We start from the raw sequence: 22257 nt of genomic DNA, 5'->3' as shown, positions 1-22257 counted from the left end.
GAATAACGCAATATTACATCGTCGCCACCGCAAACGTTGGCGAAACTCATAGATTTGAACACGATTCCAGATGAAGGTATTTCCCTCGACAACAATTTGCGGATGGTTTAAAGGAAGATATGACTTATTATCCGGAAGAGGGACAAAATGTGCTGTACCGGCCGAAACCCGCGATGAACAAGGGCACCACTTTTTTCAGTACCGGATATTTTAGAAAAGGAGTTATAGTAAATATTTTACTGTCTACAGCTGGCAAAGTTTATAAAGTGAAAGATAAAATTATCGGATACCAATTTGATTTAAATCGTCTTCAAATAAAAATTATATTAACGATAAAGTAAATATTATTTGAAAACTCAAACTGTTCATTTTTATTTATCATTTTTGTTTTATAAAAAAAACTATCCCCTTTTTTGTTTATAAGGGACTTACTAGTTGGTTTAATGAATGGGTTAAATAGGTAACATTCACAGATTAAAAAATGTTTATTTTTACGGTGCACATCATTTCAATCTTGAAGTCTGTATTAAGGTATATGATTTCATCATTTACGAATTTGATTGGTTGCCAACATGATTTGGTTGACCATTATGAAATTTCACAAATATTTATATACATGCTCCCGTCGTACATGCCCACTTGTTTAAGACAAGTCATTGGTCGTATATATACTGCATTGTTTTCCATTTGCAAAAAAATTGAAATAGATTTGAAAAGAACAAAAAAACCGCCATAGATTAGGAAATTACAAAACTTGCCATAGATTAGGATTGTAAAACAATCTGCCATAGATTTGGGGTGGCATGACGTCACCTTTACCATAGATTAGGAATCTGCCATGGATTTGGAACCCACCATAGATTTGAGTCCTACATATATGACGGGTTTAGAGTTTCTTTGTGTGGCATGACGTCACCTTTACCATAGATTAGGAATCTGCCATGGATTTGGAACCCACCATAGATTTGAGTCCTACAGATATAAGTGGCAAAGTGAGCAAAGACTATACAAATTGATAGAATGTTTGCGAGATAAAGCCTTAAAATTTTATAGCTCGAGACCGAAGTTAGTACAAACTAATTATGAAAGCTTATGTAAAAAGATGGAAGAGCGTTTTGGCAGAAAGGAACCACCACACATTGTGAGAAGACTTTTGCAGGATTTAAAACAAGACCAAGAAGAGTCTTTGGAGGAATTTGCAGAAAGAGCACAAGAGCTGGCTACAGATGGCTATCCAGACACACTAGATAGGTTTGTGCAGACTTTGGCAACAGATGCTTTTCTTAAAGGTTGTGTAGATAAGCGTGCAGCTTTGACTGCTATGGACAAAAATCCAGATTCTCTAGATCAAGCGGTATAACATGTACGAAGTGCAGTAGCAAATCAAAAAGTTATAATGGGTACAAGAAGAACCGAAATTAAAAGGGTTTCTTTTATGGAACAAAATGATGATATACAGGAAACATCAGTACGTGCACTCATGAAGTCTGAAAAAGGAGCAAATAAGATGAATATTTTCGAGAAAAGATTACAGAAGACAGAAGAAGATTTATTAGAAACAAAGATTATGGTGAAAAAAGTATTAAGCATAGTTAGCCAGAATATGAGGTCAAGGTCACCACAGAGATCAGATCGAGCTTTTTCGCCACAAAGAAGATACAACAGCCCTGCAAGAGGTAATTGCTACAATTGCGGAGAGGAAGGTCATTTTAGTAGGGATTGCAAAAAACAAGAAACCTTATCGTAATAGGTCTCCATCACCAAAAGCTTTAAACGACTAAGGGCCAAGGATGTAGGCCGATCCTTGACCTTTTCAGATGAGACAGGCCAACGACCAACAGAAATGTCTGACCAAGAACAGGAGTTTTCGATTCAAGAAATTTTTTCATACGATAAAAACCAAAAATCTAAAACCTTGTTCATTGAGATGAAAGTTTTAGGGAAAACATTTAAGACTGTAGTAGATAGTGCTGCTCAAATATCTGTTTTGAGTACTTCAATTTTACCACTTTTGCAGTCAACAATTAAACTAAATGAACATTTAGTTTTACGAGGAGCCGGAAAGAACTCTAAGATTGATGCTAGATATACAGAAGAGATACCTATCGAAATAGGAAAGTCAAAATCAAAATGGAGGTTTGTAACTGCTAACATAAATGATAATATCATTCTGGGTATTGATTTCTTGGAGAAATTTGGTGCAGTTATTGATATGGCAAACTACACAGTCCGCATAAACAATGAGGCAATACCAGCTGTCTGCCTGGTTGGGAACGAGGGAGAAGAAATAAATTTATACAGAATTAGTATAAAGAAAAAAACAGTTGTTCCACCTCATAGCTTAAAAATAGTTGATATGGAAATTGATCACACTCCAACAGATGATATAATCATTCAAACGAAAACTAATTTGAAAGGTCTATTGTCCCCCAACGCTTTAATTCCTAAAGATGAAACAGTGAAAGCTGTATTTCGAAATGACACAGACACTTTTATTACATTGAAAGGAGGTCATAATTTTTGGTATTGGTATGGAGATATACAATATTGTAACTGATCATGATGATTTGGCTGAGGATTCCAAAGTACATAGTGACAGAATTTCTGTCAATGTCAAAAATCCGTATAGGTACAAAACATCAAAAAACATTAGTGACAGATTTTCTGTCAATTCGCCATCTTGTAATTTCGAGACATTGGAAAAGGTAGGTGACAGATTTTCTGTCAGTCCGCCCCTAGGTGACAGATTTTCTGTCAGTCCGCCCCTAGGTGACAGATTTTCTGTCAGTCCGCCCCTAGGTGACAGATTCTCTGTCAGTCCGTCCACAAAATATAATGTACAAAGTATTCCGGAAGATCAAAGTTTCACTAAAGAAAATGACTTATGTACTTTAAAATCGAAAACGTGCATTCGTACTTTACAAAATGATGAAAATTCTGTGAATAAAGTTAGCAAATTGAAGGAACTCAATTCTAAGATTCCAGAACACCTGCAAGATTTGTATGCTCGAACAGTAAAAGATTTTGACATAGATCGTAGCATAAAGATTGCGGAAGTACTTATTGAATTTCAAAATATTTTTGCTAAAGGAGACATGGATCTAGGATTGTTTAATGAAGACATTAAACATCAAATACACACAGGAGAAGCAGCAGCAATTAAACAACAAATGCGTAGAACTCCACTGAAATTTGAAAATGAAGAAGAAAAACATCTTAGTCAAATGCTGGATAAGGGGGTTGTTAAACCTTCTATTTCAGATTGGTGTTCCTGTAATGTTCTAGTAAGAAAGAAAGATGGCAGTCTGCGATACTGTATTGATTTTCGTCCGTTAAATAAAGTAACGACTAAGGACGTTTTTCCTTTGCCAAAGATTGAGTCTTGCATGGATACATTGAGAGGGAGTACCTATATGAGTACTTTAGATATGGCTGCGGGATACTGGCAAATAGAGATCGATGAGAAAGACCGACATAAAACAGCTTTCGTAACGAAATATGGACTTTTCGAACATGTCCGACTGCCTTTTGGACTATGCAACTCGCCAGCAACTTTCAGCCGAGTCATTCAGTTGGTTTTGAAAGGTCTTACATGGAAAGAATGCCTTGCATATATGGATGATGTCATCGTTCTAGTACACAGCTTTGACGATCATTTGATTAAGCTTGTAAACATCTTAAAAAGATTTCAATGCTTCAATTCAAAACTTAAACCGTCAAAATGCTTCCTATTTCAAAAAGAAGTCAAGTTTTTAGGAAAAATTGTAAACAAAGATGGTATTTCGGTAAATCCAGAGAATATGCAGACTGTAAAAAGTTGGCCAATACCAAAGAAAAAGAAAGAGCTTGAATCTTTTCTCGGGTTTACAAACTACCACAGAGAGCACATAAAGAATTATGCTGAAATTGCTGTGTCTTTGCATCGATTAACAGGAGAAAAATCAGAGTTTGTATGGACTGAAGAACAAGAAAATGCCTTTGAACAATTAAAAATGGCGTTGATACATTCTTCAGTTTTAGCCTATCCCGACCCAGAAGCTACCTTCATTCTCGACACTGATGCCTCCGACAAGACCATTGGTGCTGAACTTATCCAACTACAAGAGGGAAAAGAGAGAACAATAAGCTTTTCAAGTAAGGTTCTTACACCAGCTCAAAAAAAGTACTGCACAACTCGAAAGGAGTTATTAGCTATTGTCACTTCCACAAGGCAGTATAGGCATTATCTTCTAGGTAATCAGTTTGTTGTCCGTACAGATCATAATAGCCTTACTTGGCTATTAAATTTCAGGAAAATCGAAGGTCAACTGGCTCGGTGGATTGAGGAAATATCACAATACAACATGATAGTTCAACATAGACCAGGTAAAAAACATACAAACGCAGACGCACTTTCACGAATCCAAGATACACTAATTAATGAATGCAACTCGTACTTGCCAAGTATTCCACTTAATAGTCTTCCATGCGGAGGGTGTAAATACTGTACAAGAGCCCGAAATCAGTAGTCCACATTTGAAGAAGAAGTAGACTTTGTTAAACCCCTAACAGTTCGTTCTGTAAGTATTAGAGATGTCACATACTCAAAACAGAAGATGTTACAGCCTTATACTGAAACTGAATTGAGAGACGCGCAAAAAAATGACATAGATCTGAGTACCCTTATTGCCTGGTTATCTACCGATTTCTCTCCTTCAAAACAAGATCTACAGATGAGTAGTCCATGTGTAAAACATTTGTGGCAGTCAAAATCTCAACTTGAATTCAGAAACGGTATTTTACTATTTTTGGGACGATGCTGTTACACCAAGACTATTGTTTATAACACCAAGGAAACTAAGACAGGAAATGTTTCATCTCTGTCATGATTTACGATCAGCAAGACATTGAGGACAAGATAAAACCTTAGCAAAATTAAGACAAACAGTTTATTGGTATGGAATGACAATGGACTGTAAACTCTATGTTTCAACATGCCAGGTATGCAATAGATATAAAAAAAAACTCTGAAGAGAGCCAAAGCAGAATTGGGTAGGTACCACTCGGGCGTTCCTGTTGAACGCATTCATTTGGATATACTTGGACCGTTGCCAGTCACTAAACAAAATAATAAGTATGTTCTAGTTATCATAGATCAATTTACCAAGTGGTTGGAATGTTGTCCCTTGCCAAATCAGAATGCTGAGATGGTAGCCAAAGCTTTAATGGATAGCACTATATACAGATTCGGTTGTCCCATGGAGTTGCATACAGATCAAGGCAAAAATGTAGATGGGAGAGTAATCAGACAACTATGTGATCTTCTTGAAATTTCCAAGACAAGAACATCGGCTTATCATCCTGCTTCCAATGGTCAAGTAGAGAGATATAACAGAATTATCATTCAAATAATCCGTTGTTTCTTGAAGAAGACTCAAAACAGATGGGATATACACCTACAACAGTTAGCAGGTGCTATCAGAGCAACAGAGAATCGACAAACTGGTTTTACACCAAATTTCATGGTTTTCGGACGAGAGGTAAATCAGCCTATTGATCTGGTCTTAGGACAAATTAAAGAACGTTTTCCGGATCAAGATATTTGTAAGTATGTTCAAAATTTAAGAAATTCTTTAGAGGACGCTCATAATATCGCCAGGGAAAATCTTAAATCCGCACAGAAACGTCAAACACAAGATTACGATTTAAATCTTAACTTCAGAAAATATTGCGTAGGAGATATTTTATTAAAATTAGATACAGCCAGGAAAGTAGGGATATCTCCGAAATTAAAAGCTCCTTGGAAAGGTCCATATGTGGTTATTGCAGTTAAGTCTCCAGTATTGCTAAAGATTAAAGACAGGAAAAGAGAGGAAGTCGTGCATCATGATAGACTCAAACTCTGCATTGACAGAGAAATACCTCTATGGTTACAGAGACTTAGAAATGATATTCTTGGAAGGGTCGAGAATAAATTGGAGCAAAACACCAATATGGATCTGGAAGATTTATATCTTGATATATTATTTAGTGATGAGAATCAAAATAATCAAAATGATTGGCACTCCTTGTCAGAATCTCTGACTGACGGTTGTAATAATGATGATCCCTTCTTTGTGTCAGATTCTCTGACAATCGATTCAAAATATGAACGTATAATTCTTAAAGACCTTCACTCGCTAGTTGACGTCCGTCGGAATTTAGATGCGACATTTGTTTATGACTTGAGTCAGAACTCGCCGTTACCCAACCATGATGATAAAAATCGTGATACATGTACATTAGATAATGGGTCCAGTCGGGGACAAACGGGTAGGCGAAAAAGACAAATGCCGTGCTACTTGCACGATTATGTACAGTAGATATTTGAAATAGTGTAAATAGGATTATTATGTATATATTTACATGTTTGTTAATTTATTTTAAGTATGGATGATGAACTTGATTATGGTCCATTTGATGGGGAAATTCCTGAAAGATTGGAGAAAGATACAAGAATTAAAGGCAGTAGTAGGAACCTAAGCAAGGCAAGACTCTGTCCGGTATGTCCAGGTCGTTTTACTAATGTAAGAAGGCATGTATTTCACCAACATTTGCCCTGGTACACTTATCCACTAACTGCATGTTGGACTTGTCATAAGCAATTTGGTCAGAGCAAAATGTTAGAAATTCATTGCCTTGATCTTCACAGCTGTAATATTGCTGAAAATACATTCAAGGAAGAACAACAATCAGTATGGACAGAATTAATGAATGGTCTCCTTTTGGAACTCTGTCAGCGATATGACAAGAAAACGCTTGACCATCTGGTAGATTATGTACGAACGGAGGCTGTTTTTAAACAATGCCAGTCAGCTGTCTTTCATTGGACAGACATACCGTTATTAAAATACTACAATAAAAAAAAACCAGATTTGATGTAGAGGTAATTCATGCTGTATTTCCTCCATCTGAAATATATTCTTTGGTACATTGGAAAATTTTGGCCTTATTATTAAAAGGAACTGAAGATGTAGAAAACCTCATTACATATGAAAACAAAGTATCCCTTTATCAATGTAGCATTCAACAGGTTATTATGGTTACTGATTCTCATTTCCATTTGGACAAGATTAAAGAACAAGCCAGATTTTCTGGCTTACCGATCTATAAGTGGAATGATGGTGAGTCAGTATACCAAATAAGACACCTGGTAGCAAACTATCCATTTCCAAGACATTGGCCAGCAAGAGAAGAGATGGAAGAAATCAGGAAGGATAGACGAATAAGGACGACTGCTGGAATACATCCACGGATGGTAAAAGGGGAGGAGATGAGTGTCCTGAAGTCGTGGATTACAGATTTAGAAATGCTTATCTGTGTGAATAGAATGGTGGCAGTTGGGGAGTGTGGGTAAGACTCTTCCGATAATCCAAACAACAAAGAACTGAAAAAAAACAGGTCCATGTATTCGAAGAACAGCTGAGAATAGCAAAAAGGCAACAACTACCTGTAGTTATACATTGCAGAGGGGATAAGAAGCTAAAAAACATGTGCAGAGATTCATTATCTAATTTCCTAGAGGAAGACCATCCAATTCATTGGCATTGTTTTAATAGTGACATGGAGGTATACCGGCAATGCAAAACTATGTTTCCAAACGGTAAATTTGGCATCTCTTCATTCCTTCTTATGGATAACAAATACCCATCTTACAGATCAACTGTTTGTGAATTGGACCTAGAAGATTTAGTTTTGGAGACTGATTCCCCTTATCTCCAGCCTCAAGGATATCCTGAGGCATCTCCAGAACTATTAAAGTATATCATTTGGAAGCTTGCATCTATGTTCGATGTTCCCTCTGAAGACATAGCTAGGGTGACAACTAGAAATGCAAGACAACTTTACAACATAGATTAAACGCTAGAAGAGGAGTTCTGTATATATGTTTTTAACTTGATTCCTGATTAATTGATAGTTATAAACTTTGTCTAGTTCTTTTCTGTTCGGTGACGGATTTTATTATTATATTGTTTTAATTGCTAGCATGGATGGTTGACATTTTCATAAGACAGGGAGGAATGTAGTAAAGGTCCGGAAAGACGATATCATAACCGGATTTGATACCGGGACTTAACCAGTTATTTACTGCGCAACCTTGCAGATTATTTCCGGAGCTCAGCTGATCCCGTTGTGTTGGATTCCAGTCCTGAGATTCCTGCCATTACATCGTATTGTATACGAAAACTGTAACTGCTATTAGGAAAGGTATATCTAATTATTGCACCATTACAACAGTACATGTACAAGAAACAAATAGTATTACTAAATTGGTACTGTACATGTACATGTAAGAATAAAACATACTTTTAAAAAAAAAAAGTTTTATTGGACACCGGAATATGTAAACAATGATGGCCGACAAAACAACTCATGAATCAAGTTCTATCACATTATCAACTCCTAATTCCGAAAAACGCCAAGAACCATTCAGCCCTGATCAAACACCTGGTAATATAATGCAAACAGAAAAACAAGCAAAATTTAAAACTGTTTCTCCATCAGTATCACAGAGCAGTGCACCCCCTCTCCATTGGCAGAAGAAGGAGACTTGCATTGGCTATCTGACATTTCGGACTTGGTACTTTCTAGCTTTACCTCTGAGAGTGTTGTGGAATCCATAGCTCCAAAATTATATGATGCTATGAAAAAATGTTTGTTACCAACAATTAAAGAAATGATTAAAGACATGTTGTCTGAAGTGACCAAGAAGCTACATGATACTATTGAGGCTCAAAAAGTATCATAGAACAACAGGCAAAAGTTATTGAACAATCTAACCGTAACTTGGAAGAACAGAATAAAACAAACAAGGATCAAGGGTGTAAACTAGGTAACTTGGAGATCGGGTGAACACATTAGAAAAAAGAATTGAAGAACAAGAACAATACTCTAGAAGGACATCTCTGAGGTTCCATAATGTTCCTATCCCTCTCAAGTCTGATGGTACACTGAAAAGGCCAGTTGATTCAGATAATGTTATTCTGAATATTTGCAACAGTACTCTTGGTTTAAAACTCAACATGTCAGATATTGGAAGATCTCATACTATAGGTGAGGTGACAGAAGTCTATCAAACTGCACAGGGTAAATTTGGCAAATTCCAGGTAATTGTTAGGTTTCTGTCCTACAGAATAAGACCTAATGTGTACAGCAATAAGAAAAAACTAAAAGGTAATAAGAACAACATATTCATAACTGAAAATCTTACACAGTATCGAGCATTATTAAGAAACTATCAGAACTTAAAGAAGACATGAGAATTATGTCTTACTGGACCCCTTGATTGCAGAATTTTTCTAAAAGTATGTAAAACTGGAGACAAGATTTTAATTACATCAATGGACGATATATATCAGCTCCCAGTCTACTTTTCAGATTATGAGAGACCTGATGATCATCCAAAAAATAATGACAGTTAAAAAAGTTCAAAACTGATGGACAAATTATCGAACTTAATATTCGTTAACAATATACCTAAATACATATATCTTTCTTGCAGCTGATATATATAACTGACCATGTTTGGTATAAATTTTATAACTTATGCAAATACACAACTATATATTAGGAAAAATCCAACAACTGAAATCTGTTCAAGATTTACACACTAAAACAGTTATTTGTTATAATTGGGAAATGTAAAATAATTGTAGATTATACTTATAATTTTTTATTTCCAGTTTATTTTATTTTCTGATTCAAACACACCATAATTTATTTACAAAAATCAATAAAGTTCTACCTTTTGACCGTAACATTTTAATAGTTTATCTTTATCAAACATGTCGAGCACACCGATAACTTAAGAATTATCAATTAGTAACTAGGTCACTCAGTATATTGACGAACAAATATTTTGGTGTTTATTACTAATTAATGATAAAAAAAATTAACAATAATAAATATACATACATATAAAAATGTACTTTTTTCAATGTTTTTGTTTCGCGAAATAAGTATCTATTTTTACACTCAATTATGAACAAATATAGATATATTCTTCTGAACTGATTACTTTAATATACACCATACGGAGTTTTTTTTTTTTTTTTTTTTTTTGCTTTTTTTGCTTTTCTTTTTTCTCCCTCTGTCAAAAAATGTCCATGTCTTACTGACATGAAAGCATTTGCTGAAAGTCTTGAACTTGTATATACCTACCTTATGTTTTTGTTGTTTTTATTTCATTCTGAATTTATCCCAAACAGTCCACGTCACAAAACATATCGGTTTTATGTTTGATATAAATTTTCAAAAGTTCAAGAGAAAACCAGATTGCTGCTGCCAATTTATCTACATGTATGTAGAAATAACATAATGGGATATGAACTAATTGCATAGTGAGCAGCAATCGGTACATTTTATACTAAGATTCTAAAAGTAAACAAACTTACCATTTCATCTTGAAAGATGACTACGACAGTTATACAGATATTATTCATATATTGCTTTGTACTTCTTAAATCTAGGTCCAGTCAGAGAAAACGAGTCGAATACACTTTTAATCCCAAATCACACTGATAATATGAATAAAAATTGTATTTCGATTGCCAACATAAATATTCGTAGTATAAGAACCAAAATAGAATTCCTTTAAAACTTTTCAGAAGATTTTGATATTGTCGCAGTTACCGAATCGCATTTAGATGACTGTAGAAAGTAAAAATATTGAATTGTCAACATTTTACTCGCCGTTAAGGAAGGATCGATCTAGTTTTGGAGGGGGGATTTTGATTCATTCAAAAACTGATACAATATGCTCAAGAAGAAATGATCTTGAAAATAATATCGACGAAACATTATGGGCCGAAATTAGTTGTAAAGGTAAAACGTTTCTTTTGTGCTGCACATATAGACCCGAATAGACAAGAATTGAGTATTGGGGTCGTCTGAATAATGCTATCTCATTAGCATATGAAATAAATGAAAACGTTGTCATTTGTGGTGATTTGAACTGTGACCTATTGAATAATAACAACAATAGGTTAATTAACGCTATGAACTTATTTAATCTTACAAATGTCATTGAAAAACCAACGCGAAGTAACAACCAAAGAAATTCGTTACTTGTACCTATTTTAATAAGCGATACCATGAAAATATTTTTTCAGACGTTTATCAAGTACCTAGAAATATAAGTGATCACGATATAGCTGTTTCATTTTTGGAGTGCTTCACCCCAACAGATAAAACTTATAATAAGCGTGAAATATGGCTTTATAATAAAATGGACATTGATTCCTTAAAGCGGGATTTACAAGCAGTTAATTGGGAAAATTTATTGATTGATTGTAATGATGTTAATGAAATGTGTAAACATTATACAGATACTCTATTAAAGATGGCACGAGCTAACACACCTACAAAATATTACTGTTCGAACAAATGATAGACCATGGTTTACAAAGGAAATTAGAAAACATACCAGATTAAGAAACAGATTACGAAAGAAAGCTCTAAAAACAAAGAGAGACATCGATATCTTAAAATTCAGAAATCAACGTAATTTGATAATTTGCTAAGGAGCAATTTCAAAATAATTTAAACGATATAATCATCGAAAACTCTGCAAATCGAAAACTGTGCTGGAAAATTATGAGGATGCTGATAAAAAATAATAATGGGTCAACTGACAAAAAATTAACCAAGAAGGTGTTATTGATGAAATAATATATGACGACCTTGATAAATGCGAAATGCTGAATAACTATTTTTGTTCTGTTTCTCACCTAAACGATGAGCATGCTCAACTCCCAGACTTCCCAACAAAAACATATAAAAAACTTAATAATATTGAAATAAACGCAAACGAAATTTTAGATATCCTGAAAATCTTAAATCCGAAGAAAGCGACTGGACCTGATTTGATTAGTCACAAGCTACTCATCAGCTGTAAAGAAGAAATAGCAGTGCCTTTATGTATTATTTTCAATTTTTCATTACATACATGACTGTACTTATCCTACTCAATGGAAACTGGCTAATGTTATTCCAGTCTTTAAAGTTGGAGATCATTCAATTCCCTCTAACTATCGTCCGATTCCACTTATCAGTTGTGAAGGTAAAGTCATGGAAAGGGTTATTTATAAACGGGCTTATAATTTTATGGTTGAACATGGCCTATTTTACCTTTACCAGTCTGGATTTTTAGCAAAACATTCAACTACACATCAACTCTTGGAAATTTATAATTTGATTTTAAATGCACTTGAAAATAAGGAAGATACTTGCTTTGTTTTTGCCGATTTTTCAAAAGCATTTGATAAAGTATGGCATAAGGGTCTGCTTCTCAAAATAAAAGCTTATGGTATATCTGGCAATTTATTAAAATGGTTCTCCAGCTATTTAGAAAATCGAGAGCAGAAGGTTGTCAATAAAAACAGTGCGTCTTCTGTGGGTAAAGTGTCTGCAGGTGTTCCCCAAGGTTCAGTTTTAGGGCCCCTTTTATTTTTGATTTACATAAATGATATTAGCGTAAATTTAACGTCGCTCTGTGGATTGGTTGCGGATGATACCTCCTTTGGTTATTCTAGTAGAAATTCAGCCTTAATACAAGAACATATCTTAAATGATTTAATTTAACTAAATAACTGGTCAAAACCCTGGTTAATGTCTTTTAATCCCAAAAAGACAGAAATTTTATATTTCACAAACAGGCAACGACCAGATGACCTTTCGTTTCGATTAAACAATCAAAAAATTCCGATAGTGTCTAATCACAAACACTTGAGCATAAATAACTTTAAGTGAAGATTGTAAATGGAACGATCATGTTTTTAAAAAACATATCAAAACATCTAGACGTACTAAAAAAATTTAAATATTAGCTCAATCGTTCAAATTTAGAAAAACTTTATTTAGCTTATATAAGACCATTATTTGAGTATGGTTGCGAAGTTTGGGATAATTCTGGTGTTGCTAATACTGAACTGTTGGAAAAACTTGTGCGTGACGCTGCAAGAATTGTTACAGGCCTACCTTTTTATTGCAACAGTGAAATTTTATATTCTGAAACGGGTTGGGAACCTTTGTCTGATAGAAGAAACCGAAGAAAACTTCAGTTATTCTACAATATTTATAATGGACAAGCTCCTAATTATTTACGAACACTAAAACCACCTCCTGTATCAACTATTTCTGGATACAATCTTCGAAACAACCCTGACCTCATAGTACCTTTTTGTAGATTAGAATTAACAAACAATTCATATTTTCCCAATACTATAAGAGAATTGAATAAAATCGATAGCGCAATTAGAAATGTAGATTCAATCTCCAAATTTAAGTATTCCCTACGAAAGAAATTACATCAATCTAAAGCCCCAAAATACTATTATGTCGGAGAAGGTAAGGCAAACATTTCTTTTTTTTAACTGATATAGTTTAGTATGTCGATGAATAAGCTTTTTGACGTAGGACTTTTGTTGATCTTTTGGGAAATTGTGAACTTTCTTTTTTTTTTCTATAACTATTGTACAAATCTATAACTATCTAATGTTGTTGTTGCATGTCTTTATATTTATATATTATAACTTATTATATTTAGGAGAGGACTAACTTAGTTATGATAACTTGTGTCTGATTTTTTTTTGTTATATGTAATTAATAACAAATACAATATGTTTAAGGAAGATTTTTCTATGCTTCTTTCAAAAATGTAATAAAAAGTATGGGTCATTTCGGGGCCTTTTATAGCTGACTATGCGGTATGGGTTTTACTCATTCTTGAAGGCCGTACGGTGACCTATACCGGTAGTATGTTTGTGTCATTTGGTCTCTTGTGGAGAGTTGTCTCATAGGCAATCATATAACACATCATCTTATTTTTATATATAAGGTAAATCATGTTCTCCCAAACTTAAATATCAATCAGTACACATCCCACGAATTTAGTTTTAAGACATCAAAAGCAGAATTCTATGTTATAGCGTGATTAGTGTGGTTACACATGTATATGAAAAAGGAAAGCAGATATATGAATGAATATATAGGTGTATTGGCAAGCCATTTTGAACTTTTAGCACAATACACACGTTTTCTAAAACTCAACAATCTAGGCGCTTACCTAAGGTGAAAGTTAACACAAACACAAACCACTAACATATAATGTTTTATTTAAACATTTATTTTGTAGTGATTATTATTTATATGTATTTGTAAAAGAAGTCAGACATATCTATCAATACAAATGAATTGAGATTATACTGATTTTTCTCAATATGCCCACTTTCCAGCTAGCCACATATATACAACACTGACATGGTTCCTTATTGTTTAAGGTGTTAATAATAGTTCTGCAGATACAATGTTGCAACGATTAAGTAATTAAACATATTGGTTTAGGTATCAACGCACTGAAAGATTTAAAAATGAAAAAGAAATATGTCAGAGGAGTAAAGATAAAGATCAGTCTAAACCACAATAGTTCTTCTATGAACAACAGACACAGACATATAGAAACGACAGTAGGCACAAGTCTAAGCAAAACAGAAGAATACTCGGCAGATAAAACAGACAAATCACTACTTACATTCTAGACTCGAACAAGAAGGTCTCTTTTGTTTTTTTGGTTTTTTTTTTCTTATCTCTATCTTGAAACTATCATAGATTAACGTCTTAAAACTAAGGCATTGACAAATGTGACAATTTACTTTTCTCATTAACATCTCTCCATTTCTTTGTAGAGACAAACCATGCTCTTCTCCCTTTCTTATTGTATATACATTTCTGTTGACACGTTACCCGCATGTATGTTCACATTTACGGACTTCACAAACCGGGAATGAATCAAAGCACAAAATGTCCTCCTGCTGGGCTAACAATAATTGTTTTATCTATACGAATGGACTTTAGGTACGAAAATAGTCGTGGGAACTATATTTGCTTCGCATTACGGTGCGGAGCGATTAGTTTCATTCGATAGTCACGCCATCTTGAAATAATTACTTATCACATATAGATTCTGATTGGTTGCTTTATGATGTGGCTGAGATACAGCAACAGCTATTGGCTTAAATGAGATAAATAATTACAGACTTTTCTCGTCTCGGGATAGGATATAAAATGCCGGAAAATTAACTATGTGTATTTCAGCTCCGATCGACTGTCATTAATTCATGTTCGTTTTATTATGCATATTTTGCACACTGAAATTCAATATTGAAACATCAATTATTAAAACGTATTTATTTGCTTAGTTAATCTGCAATACGCACGATTTGTTTTGCAAAACAATGTTTCTATACAAATGTTTAAAAAAATGCATTATCTGTATTTTATAACTTCAGTCAATCTAGGCACACCTCCAGAGAGGCACACCTCAAGAGTCGTGTCTATTTGTAAATGTTTTAATTTCAACAAGTAAAGTGATATTCCAAGTCTAAGACATCCAGTTTATATCAATCAATACCACATTTCCAACCCTAAATCAACAACAACATGCACACATATTACTTTAAATTAGGATAGAGCGAAGCAGTCCACAGCTTTTTAGAAAGCTCGAACTTGTTACTGATTGTGTCCAATTCCTTAGTATGCCATTTTGAATGTCTTGAACTGGATAGCAGAAAACGATTAGCTTGTCGACGCAGCCGGTCTAGCTCCTTTTTATGTTAATTTATGCCAAATCAAATATCAAGAAAAAGATCCACATATGAAGCAGCCATAAGGTGCAAACACTTACTGGCATATAGTTTATTGACTGACAGAACATTATCAGTTGATAAGATATTCCAGATCTTCCATCCCCTATCGTGATTTCCTTGATAGAGGGTTGCTGATTACAAGGACGCTATAGATTGGACAAAGGGTTCCAAGTTGTAAAGTTGAGGTTATCACTTCAAAATTTGACGGACACCATCACGGGTTGATTTTTATAGAAAATCTGTGTCACAGATGACCATTGATACTTTCCAACAGTCGTAACTACAATCCCGTCCTCTTTTCCTTGATGGTGACATCACAAAATGAGACTCATCACTAGAGGCTTTGAGTTACACCAACACGTCGGGTGCTATTTTTACAACAGGAACTGCTCACCCTTCCGGAGCAACAGAGTTTGCCAATGGTTTTTTGATTGGTTCGTGTTGCTTGGTGTAGTGTTTTGTGAATTTTTTCGGCAAGTCGTTGTCAGTTTTTTTCGACTTATGAGTTGTGAATGTGCCCTTATAAAATTCCATCTCTTTTCGTACCAATGGTTGTGTGTGTATCATATGGATAAAAAATATTCAAATTGTATCTGTAAACATTTTTTACAAATATGGAATCATACACAACCCACGTTAATCAGTTTTGACATATAAAGTATGCCAAAGTGATTTTGTATATAAGATAGTAATACAGTGTTGAAATCACAGCTTTCCTTAGCTGAGTCCCGATTTTTTTTTGGAACGTAATGAAGAATTTTTTTCTTGACGCAACAATGTGGAATTATATAAACTACAACAACGATAATAGTTGTCTTGACGTTTGATATGAGTATTGTCCAAATGATATAAAATGCTGCAGTTAAGACTGGAATTATGGAGATGTTTTAAAGAGGAAACTACCAGTACGTTTTGAAACAGACGGAAGAAAACCTTTCATGAATGAAAGTTTACTGTTGTTGTTCGCAGCTGTCTTCTCTAATTTCCTGACACCAACTTCCTGTAGAAGAAACAGTATATAATGTTCTTAATTATCATGAATAACTTGGAAAATCATTTGTTTCGTAAATACAAATTTGTTTAATCTAAACTATCAACATAAAGTAAGGCCATGTCAGTTTGATTCATATAACACACATTCATGACATCTTCTTTTATACAAATATGTATTAAGAACTTGAAAATAAGTAGTCCTCTATATCTGAAATTTAACGTTTCATTTTATTTAAAATGTGGTCACGTGATTTCTATATAAAGTGGAAGAAGTTTGTCAACATTTACTATGAATGCCACTGGGTAAATATTTGAAGGTGAGATATTAAAAAAAAGGACAATGTGTTGAAGGTCATCCATTGACTTCAATGAATATGTTTATTTTAATTAAAATCATGTTTATTGATGGATACAAACTCGGATCCTTTTTGACTTACGATTAGTATGACAAAAACATGAAAACAAAATTGGAAACAACGACGTAGAAAGTAAATACATGCATAGAACATTTCGTGACGATGACGTCTCGTTAGTAGTAGCGTCGAAGGAGGATCCGATAGATTTTTGGCGATTTCTTCCAGACAAAGGCAAAATTTTGATACGTCAATGATGATTACCAAGATTAGCAAAGAGTCGTGACAATTCTTGACAAAACTCTTCAAAAGAAACCATGATAGTTTAGTACGCCAGATGCGCGTTTCCACAATTAGACCCAAAATGACAAGCGAATCAAAACAGTTTGTATTCCAAATCATTATGTTAAAAAGTACGATGAATCAAGAAATATTTCTACCGTCCTCGAGGAAGTTGTAGAGAAAATCTTTAATTTCATTATGCTCTTGTTAAAGTGTATTGTCGTATTTTAGAATAAGCATTTGCCAATCAACTGTAGGGGAAGGTGATTTTTTCTTTTAGGGTATCATTCTTGAGGAAGGAGCATTTTACGATAACATTAGAACGCATCAAAATATTTCTTCCATTTGACAGTCACGGGGTATGTTATCTGATGTACTTTGACCTTGTACCTTTCTTGGTCCAATCTGACTTGTAATCCCTCTCCAATAGACCTTTACTTTTTTCTGACCTCATGATCCACATTGAATTTCAACTTGATAGCTTCTGGCGCAAAGTAAGCGGGATATTCATTATAGTTGAATATTCAGTGATTAGACGGCAAATAATGAACTGTATTACACTGAGGGACAGTTCTTTGATGAGTTAGAAAAGACGGAACATATGCTGTAAATGATCTGAAGTGATTCTAATAACAAAAACGTGGTTTGACTATCTAACTGGATGTTAAGTTATTATACTGTATCAGCGGGCAATATATCTACTCGTCATAACGATGACAGTTGTAAATGTACATGATGTAGCTACCAGACAGCTTGATTTCAAAAAATTAATGCTCTGCACGGAGACTGATCGAGAAAAGCATTAAATCGAGATTTTTTCAGTCAGGAAAGGAAATTTGAAAACTAATTGTGAATTTCCGTTTCAGAAAAGCATTTAAAGCATTAGGCATGTCCATGTCACAAACACTGTAAAACTAATAGTTCAGCTGATAATATTTTGCAAAAATGACAAATGAATAATGACAGCAGCTGTCAAACCTAAAATATTTCTTAAATAAATCTTTAAAGGATTAGCACAATCAACTTTGATGATACAGAGCTGGTTTGACTTTTTGTAAAACAAATTGAAATGAAAAATACATTGTGAATTGTTTTATTTAACTTTAAAGACAAAACTGCATTCAACCGTTTTTACAGTATAACCTATAGATAACGAAATTTAAAGTAAATGGTGTGCGTAAAATGTAATGAAACATTTAGTTTGATCCCATACAGTATGTAATCTTGCAATTTTTAAATTGCATGATTATCATCAATATGATCTATTATCTTCTTTAATTTTACAGGGTCAACAATTTGTCCATCGGTATGACTGAATCAAGTCAATTTCGATTGTCATACATTTGTTTTAGATTTGTGCATAGGTATAAATAGTCCGGCCATTGTCTGCAATGTCTGTTTTTCGTTCGGTGTTGTAGTGTGAATCGGGCAATTGGTTTTCCCTTTTGGTTTGTTTTGCATTTTATCATACTTTTCTATAAAACCCATTAATGAATCATGACTTAGTTTGGTCATAACCTGTGCAGAGCATGAACAATACAGGAATAGGTCGACTATTATAATAATACCTCAAATATGTCGTTAAACTTTATTTCGAGAACCTACATAATTATATTTATCAAGCAAATTTAATCCTGGCATCACAGTTACACTAAGTATGTCTATATCTTAGTATATTTATTTTGATAATCTACTAAGATATACAAATATAATATGTACATGTATGTTATTCGGCATAGTTAACTTAGTATGAACTATTCTGTTGGATGTTTTTTCTCTTACAATGGTAAAACAGTTCAAGGCATCATTATTGTGTGCTTTAAAGAAAAGAGTTACGGCGCAGCTGAATTAAAATTGAATTTGTTTTACCTTAAATTGGACCTGAATGATACCATATACAGAAGTCATTCCATCTAATACACGCCTCACAGTTTCTCACACAAGATTTCGTTATACGTTTAACGGCTTTCTGATTAGTCTCTCACTGTATCTCTAGCTCAGTAGTCGTTGCGGGTACTGACATGATTTATATTATACTTTTGAAATTAAATTCTCTATTGAGCAATTGAGAAATTATCTTAAAATTAAGGTTCTACATGTAACACCTTCAGGCAAAGCTGACCTTAGATGGAATTGGTTATTATTTCAAGTCCTTTTTGATTATATACATCTCTTTACGTGTTAACTAAGGTATTATTACATCATTGGCTTTCCATATTTTTGGGTTTGAGTGTTCCTGATAAAGGTAAACCATGAAAAGCGTATCGGACGCAACACATCTTGAAGTACTATGTCAGTGGACTGCAAATACTGGAGAAAACAGGATTTGTTTGCAATGTAAACTGCCTTGATCATGAGAACGTGAATTCAGAATAGCCAGAAAATATTTACCTGTTGTTGGTGTAATTGGTTTCTGTACTATTGTTTCTCTTAAGCTTCTTTTTGTGAGGGTTCTTATGCAATAGTTTATACCGTTTTCTATTCAATTTATTCATTCTTGGTTATTTCCCATTCCGTTGTTCTCTTTGACATTTTCTCTTATGACAATGGTCTGATTTGTATATGATTCAGCAAGGCAGAATAAATTTACATCAAATCAGTTTATAACTTTTATATTCTTCATTGGTTTAGTACTGTTTGTTTATTGGAAAAATACATTCACCAAAGTGTTGCATCATGCCGTTATTTTTGCGATTCTAAATCAGTAAAGTATTCAAGTGTAAAAGTGAAGACAATTAAATATCATCAAATGTTGATTTGTTTACGAATTTCAATTTTATATTTCCCCTAATTTATTTGCAGTTTTTGTAGACTGTCAGCTCAAAATCATTAGGAATTGCGGTTGTCCTATACGTGTGGTTGTTGTTCTATGAATCGAGGAGATTCATGTAAGATTTTGTCCAAAATAATTGAAAATCGAAAAATAACTCTTAAGCTTACAAAATTCGAAACATTTCTAAACCCTCGTGTATTATGAGTTGGTCGATAAATGGCCCTAATTATTACAAGGTGAATCCAAAAAAGTTTTACATGTATTCTTGCTATTAAATATGTTTTCTGGATTCATCAAAAGGCTATAATTAGAGTGTTGCAATGTCCAGTAGATTATTTGTTACACTGGTCAGTTTGTGCTAAATATTAAAGCCGTGGGTATTAAACTAGTCTTTACCTAGCAGAAGTAACTGTACATCATTTTGAATACATCACAATTCATCGCAAATTTAAGATCAAGTGCCATTTTATTGTTCATTCTTTTCAAATTTGTACTTTCTTTCTACCATAAATACCGCCTCGGTGGTCTCGTGGTAACGTGCTCGTCTCCAGTGCGGGAGGTCCAGGGTTCGAATCAAAGTAAAGACTTTAAATGGAATTTTGCTGTCTCTCTGTTACGCCCGCGGCATTTAGGAGTAATATCAAAGGTTGGTCTGCTTGGAGTCGGAGAATGTGTCCTGGTAGGGTGACATGTCTTCTAGTGGACTAGTGTTGCCATCGTGTGAACTAGCACGTTAAAAATTCGGTTCAGCGTATCGGTACAAAGTAGGGTTTAAATTCATATAATATTATCATGTTCTCGTCCTGAATATGCGTTTAATTTGCCAGTGAACGTTAAACATCCATCCATCAATCCATCGACCATGAACAATACATATTGTGAAAAGATAAAGTCAAACAAACTTTATTCAAAATGCTAATGCGTTTGTTACTTGTAGTTAAGTTTAATACATTTTTTATTACCTCTCGTTATTATTGATATACAAAAGTAAGGTGTAAACTTATGGCAAGATAGATAGAATTAGGTATACAAGAATGACATGGTGAAAAGAAAAGTATGGAAAGACGTGAAACAGTAAACGAAACTCTTTACATTGAACTATTTAAACTAGGATTTTATGATGGGAAAACGAACCTCTTAGTCTTAGAATAGAAAGGATCATATATGTAAAGGTCAGCAGTTCTTGTTGTCACGTTTTTCTGGACAAGATCTAATGTGTTAGTTGCATAAGGGGACATGATTCATGGATGAAGAAAGCGACAAGGGGACGATTCATATACAGTATGAAAAGGCAAGTCTAAAACCGAATCAAGGTATTACTAATGAACATGGTTATCGACGCATAAAACAGTACCGGGTATGTAACAGGTTATACAAGATTGGAAGATAATATAAAAAATATTTTATTTTTGCAAAATTTGTGAAAATTATCATATATTGGATTTATTTTTAAAGACATAATTATTTCATTTCATGCGCTTACTCATTTTTAGCATGGGACGAGCAAGGTGTAACGTGCCCTCTATTAGTAAACTATTGATGAGGGGCGCTGAAATAAATCTATTTATACTGAGATTCATTCTATATACATTCTAAATTACTTGGAAATTTCACCTTGTATGGGAAACTAAAGTCATCTGTTGCTTTAATAGTTGTAAATGAATTAGACAGATTATATGGACAATGATTTATCTTCCATCTACACCAAATTCCCAGATTAACCAAGCAAATAGGGAAATATAAGAGAAAGACAGCCCTTTACTATTTTCATGATTTAAACCGGGTATACATGTATGAACAAACTTCATACGAACAAAACGTCAACGAGAGGTGTTTGTAAAATCTATAGGGAGGTTTAAATTGTATAATTTGTCATTCTTAAAACAAAACAATTGTCAATTCATAAAACAATGTCAGACTACTTTTATATCTGTCTCAAAGTTTAGAATGAGGCATATATGATTAAATCAGGAGACATCAATGCTTAAATGATTCTATATGTAATATTACAGATTTTTTTTTAATCCACATCTTATTCACACCGACCCTAAAGAAGTTACTAATAGTTTTAAAGAAGCTCTGAAGCCCATTTTTGATCGCTCGTAGTGAAAAAAAAATCAAGAAGAATTTGACAGCCCCAGCAATTCCATATTGTTTTGAGTTACGTATTGATATCCAGTAAATAAAAAGAAAA

Source organism: Mytilus californianus, unplaced genomic scaffold (assembly GCF_021869535.1).
Source record: "Mytilus californianus isolate M0D057914Y unplaced genomic scaffold, xbMytCali1.0.p SCAF_1, whole genome shotgun sequence".
In the NCBI taxonomy this organism is placed as follows: domain Eukaryota; kingdom Metazoa; phylum Mollusca; class Bivalvia; order Mytilida; family Mytilidae; genus Mytilus; species Mytilus californianus.
This window is presented reverse-complemented; position numbering follows the sequence as displayed.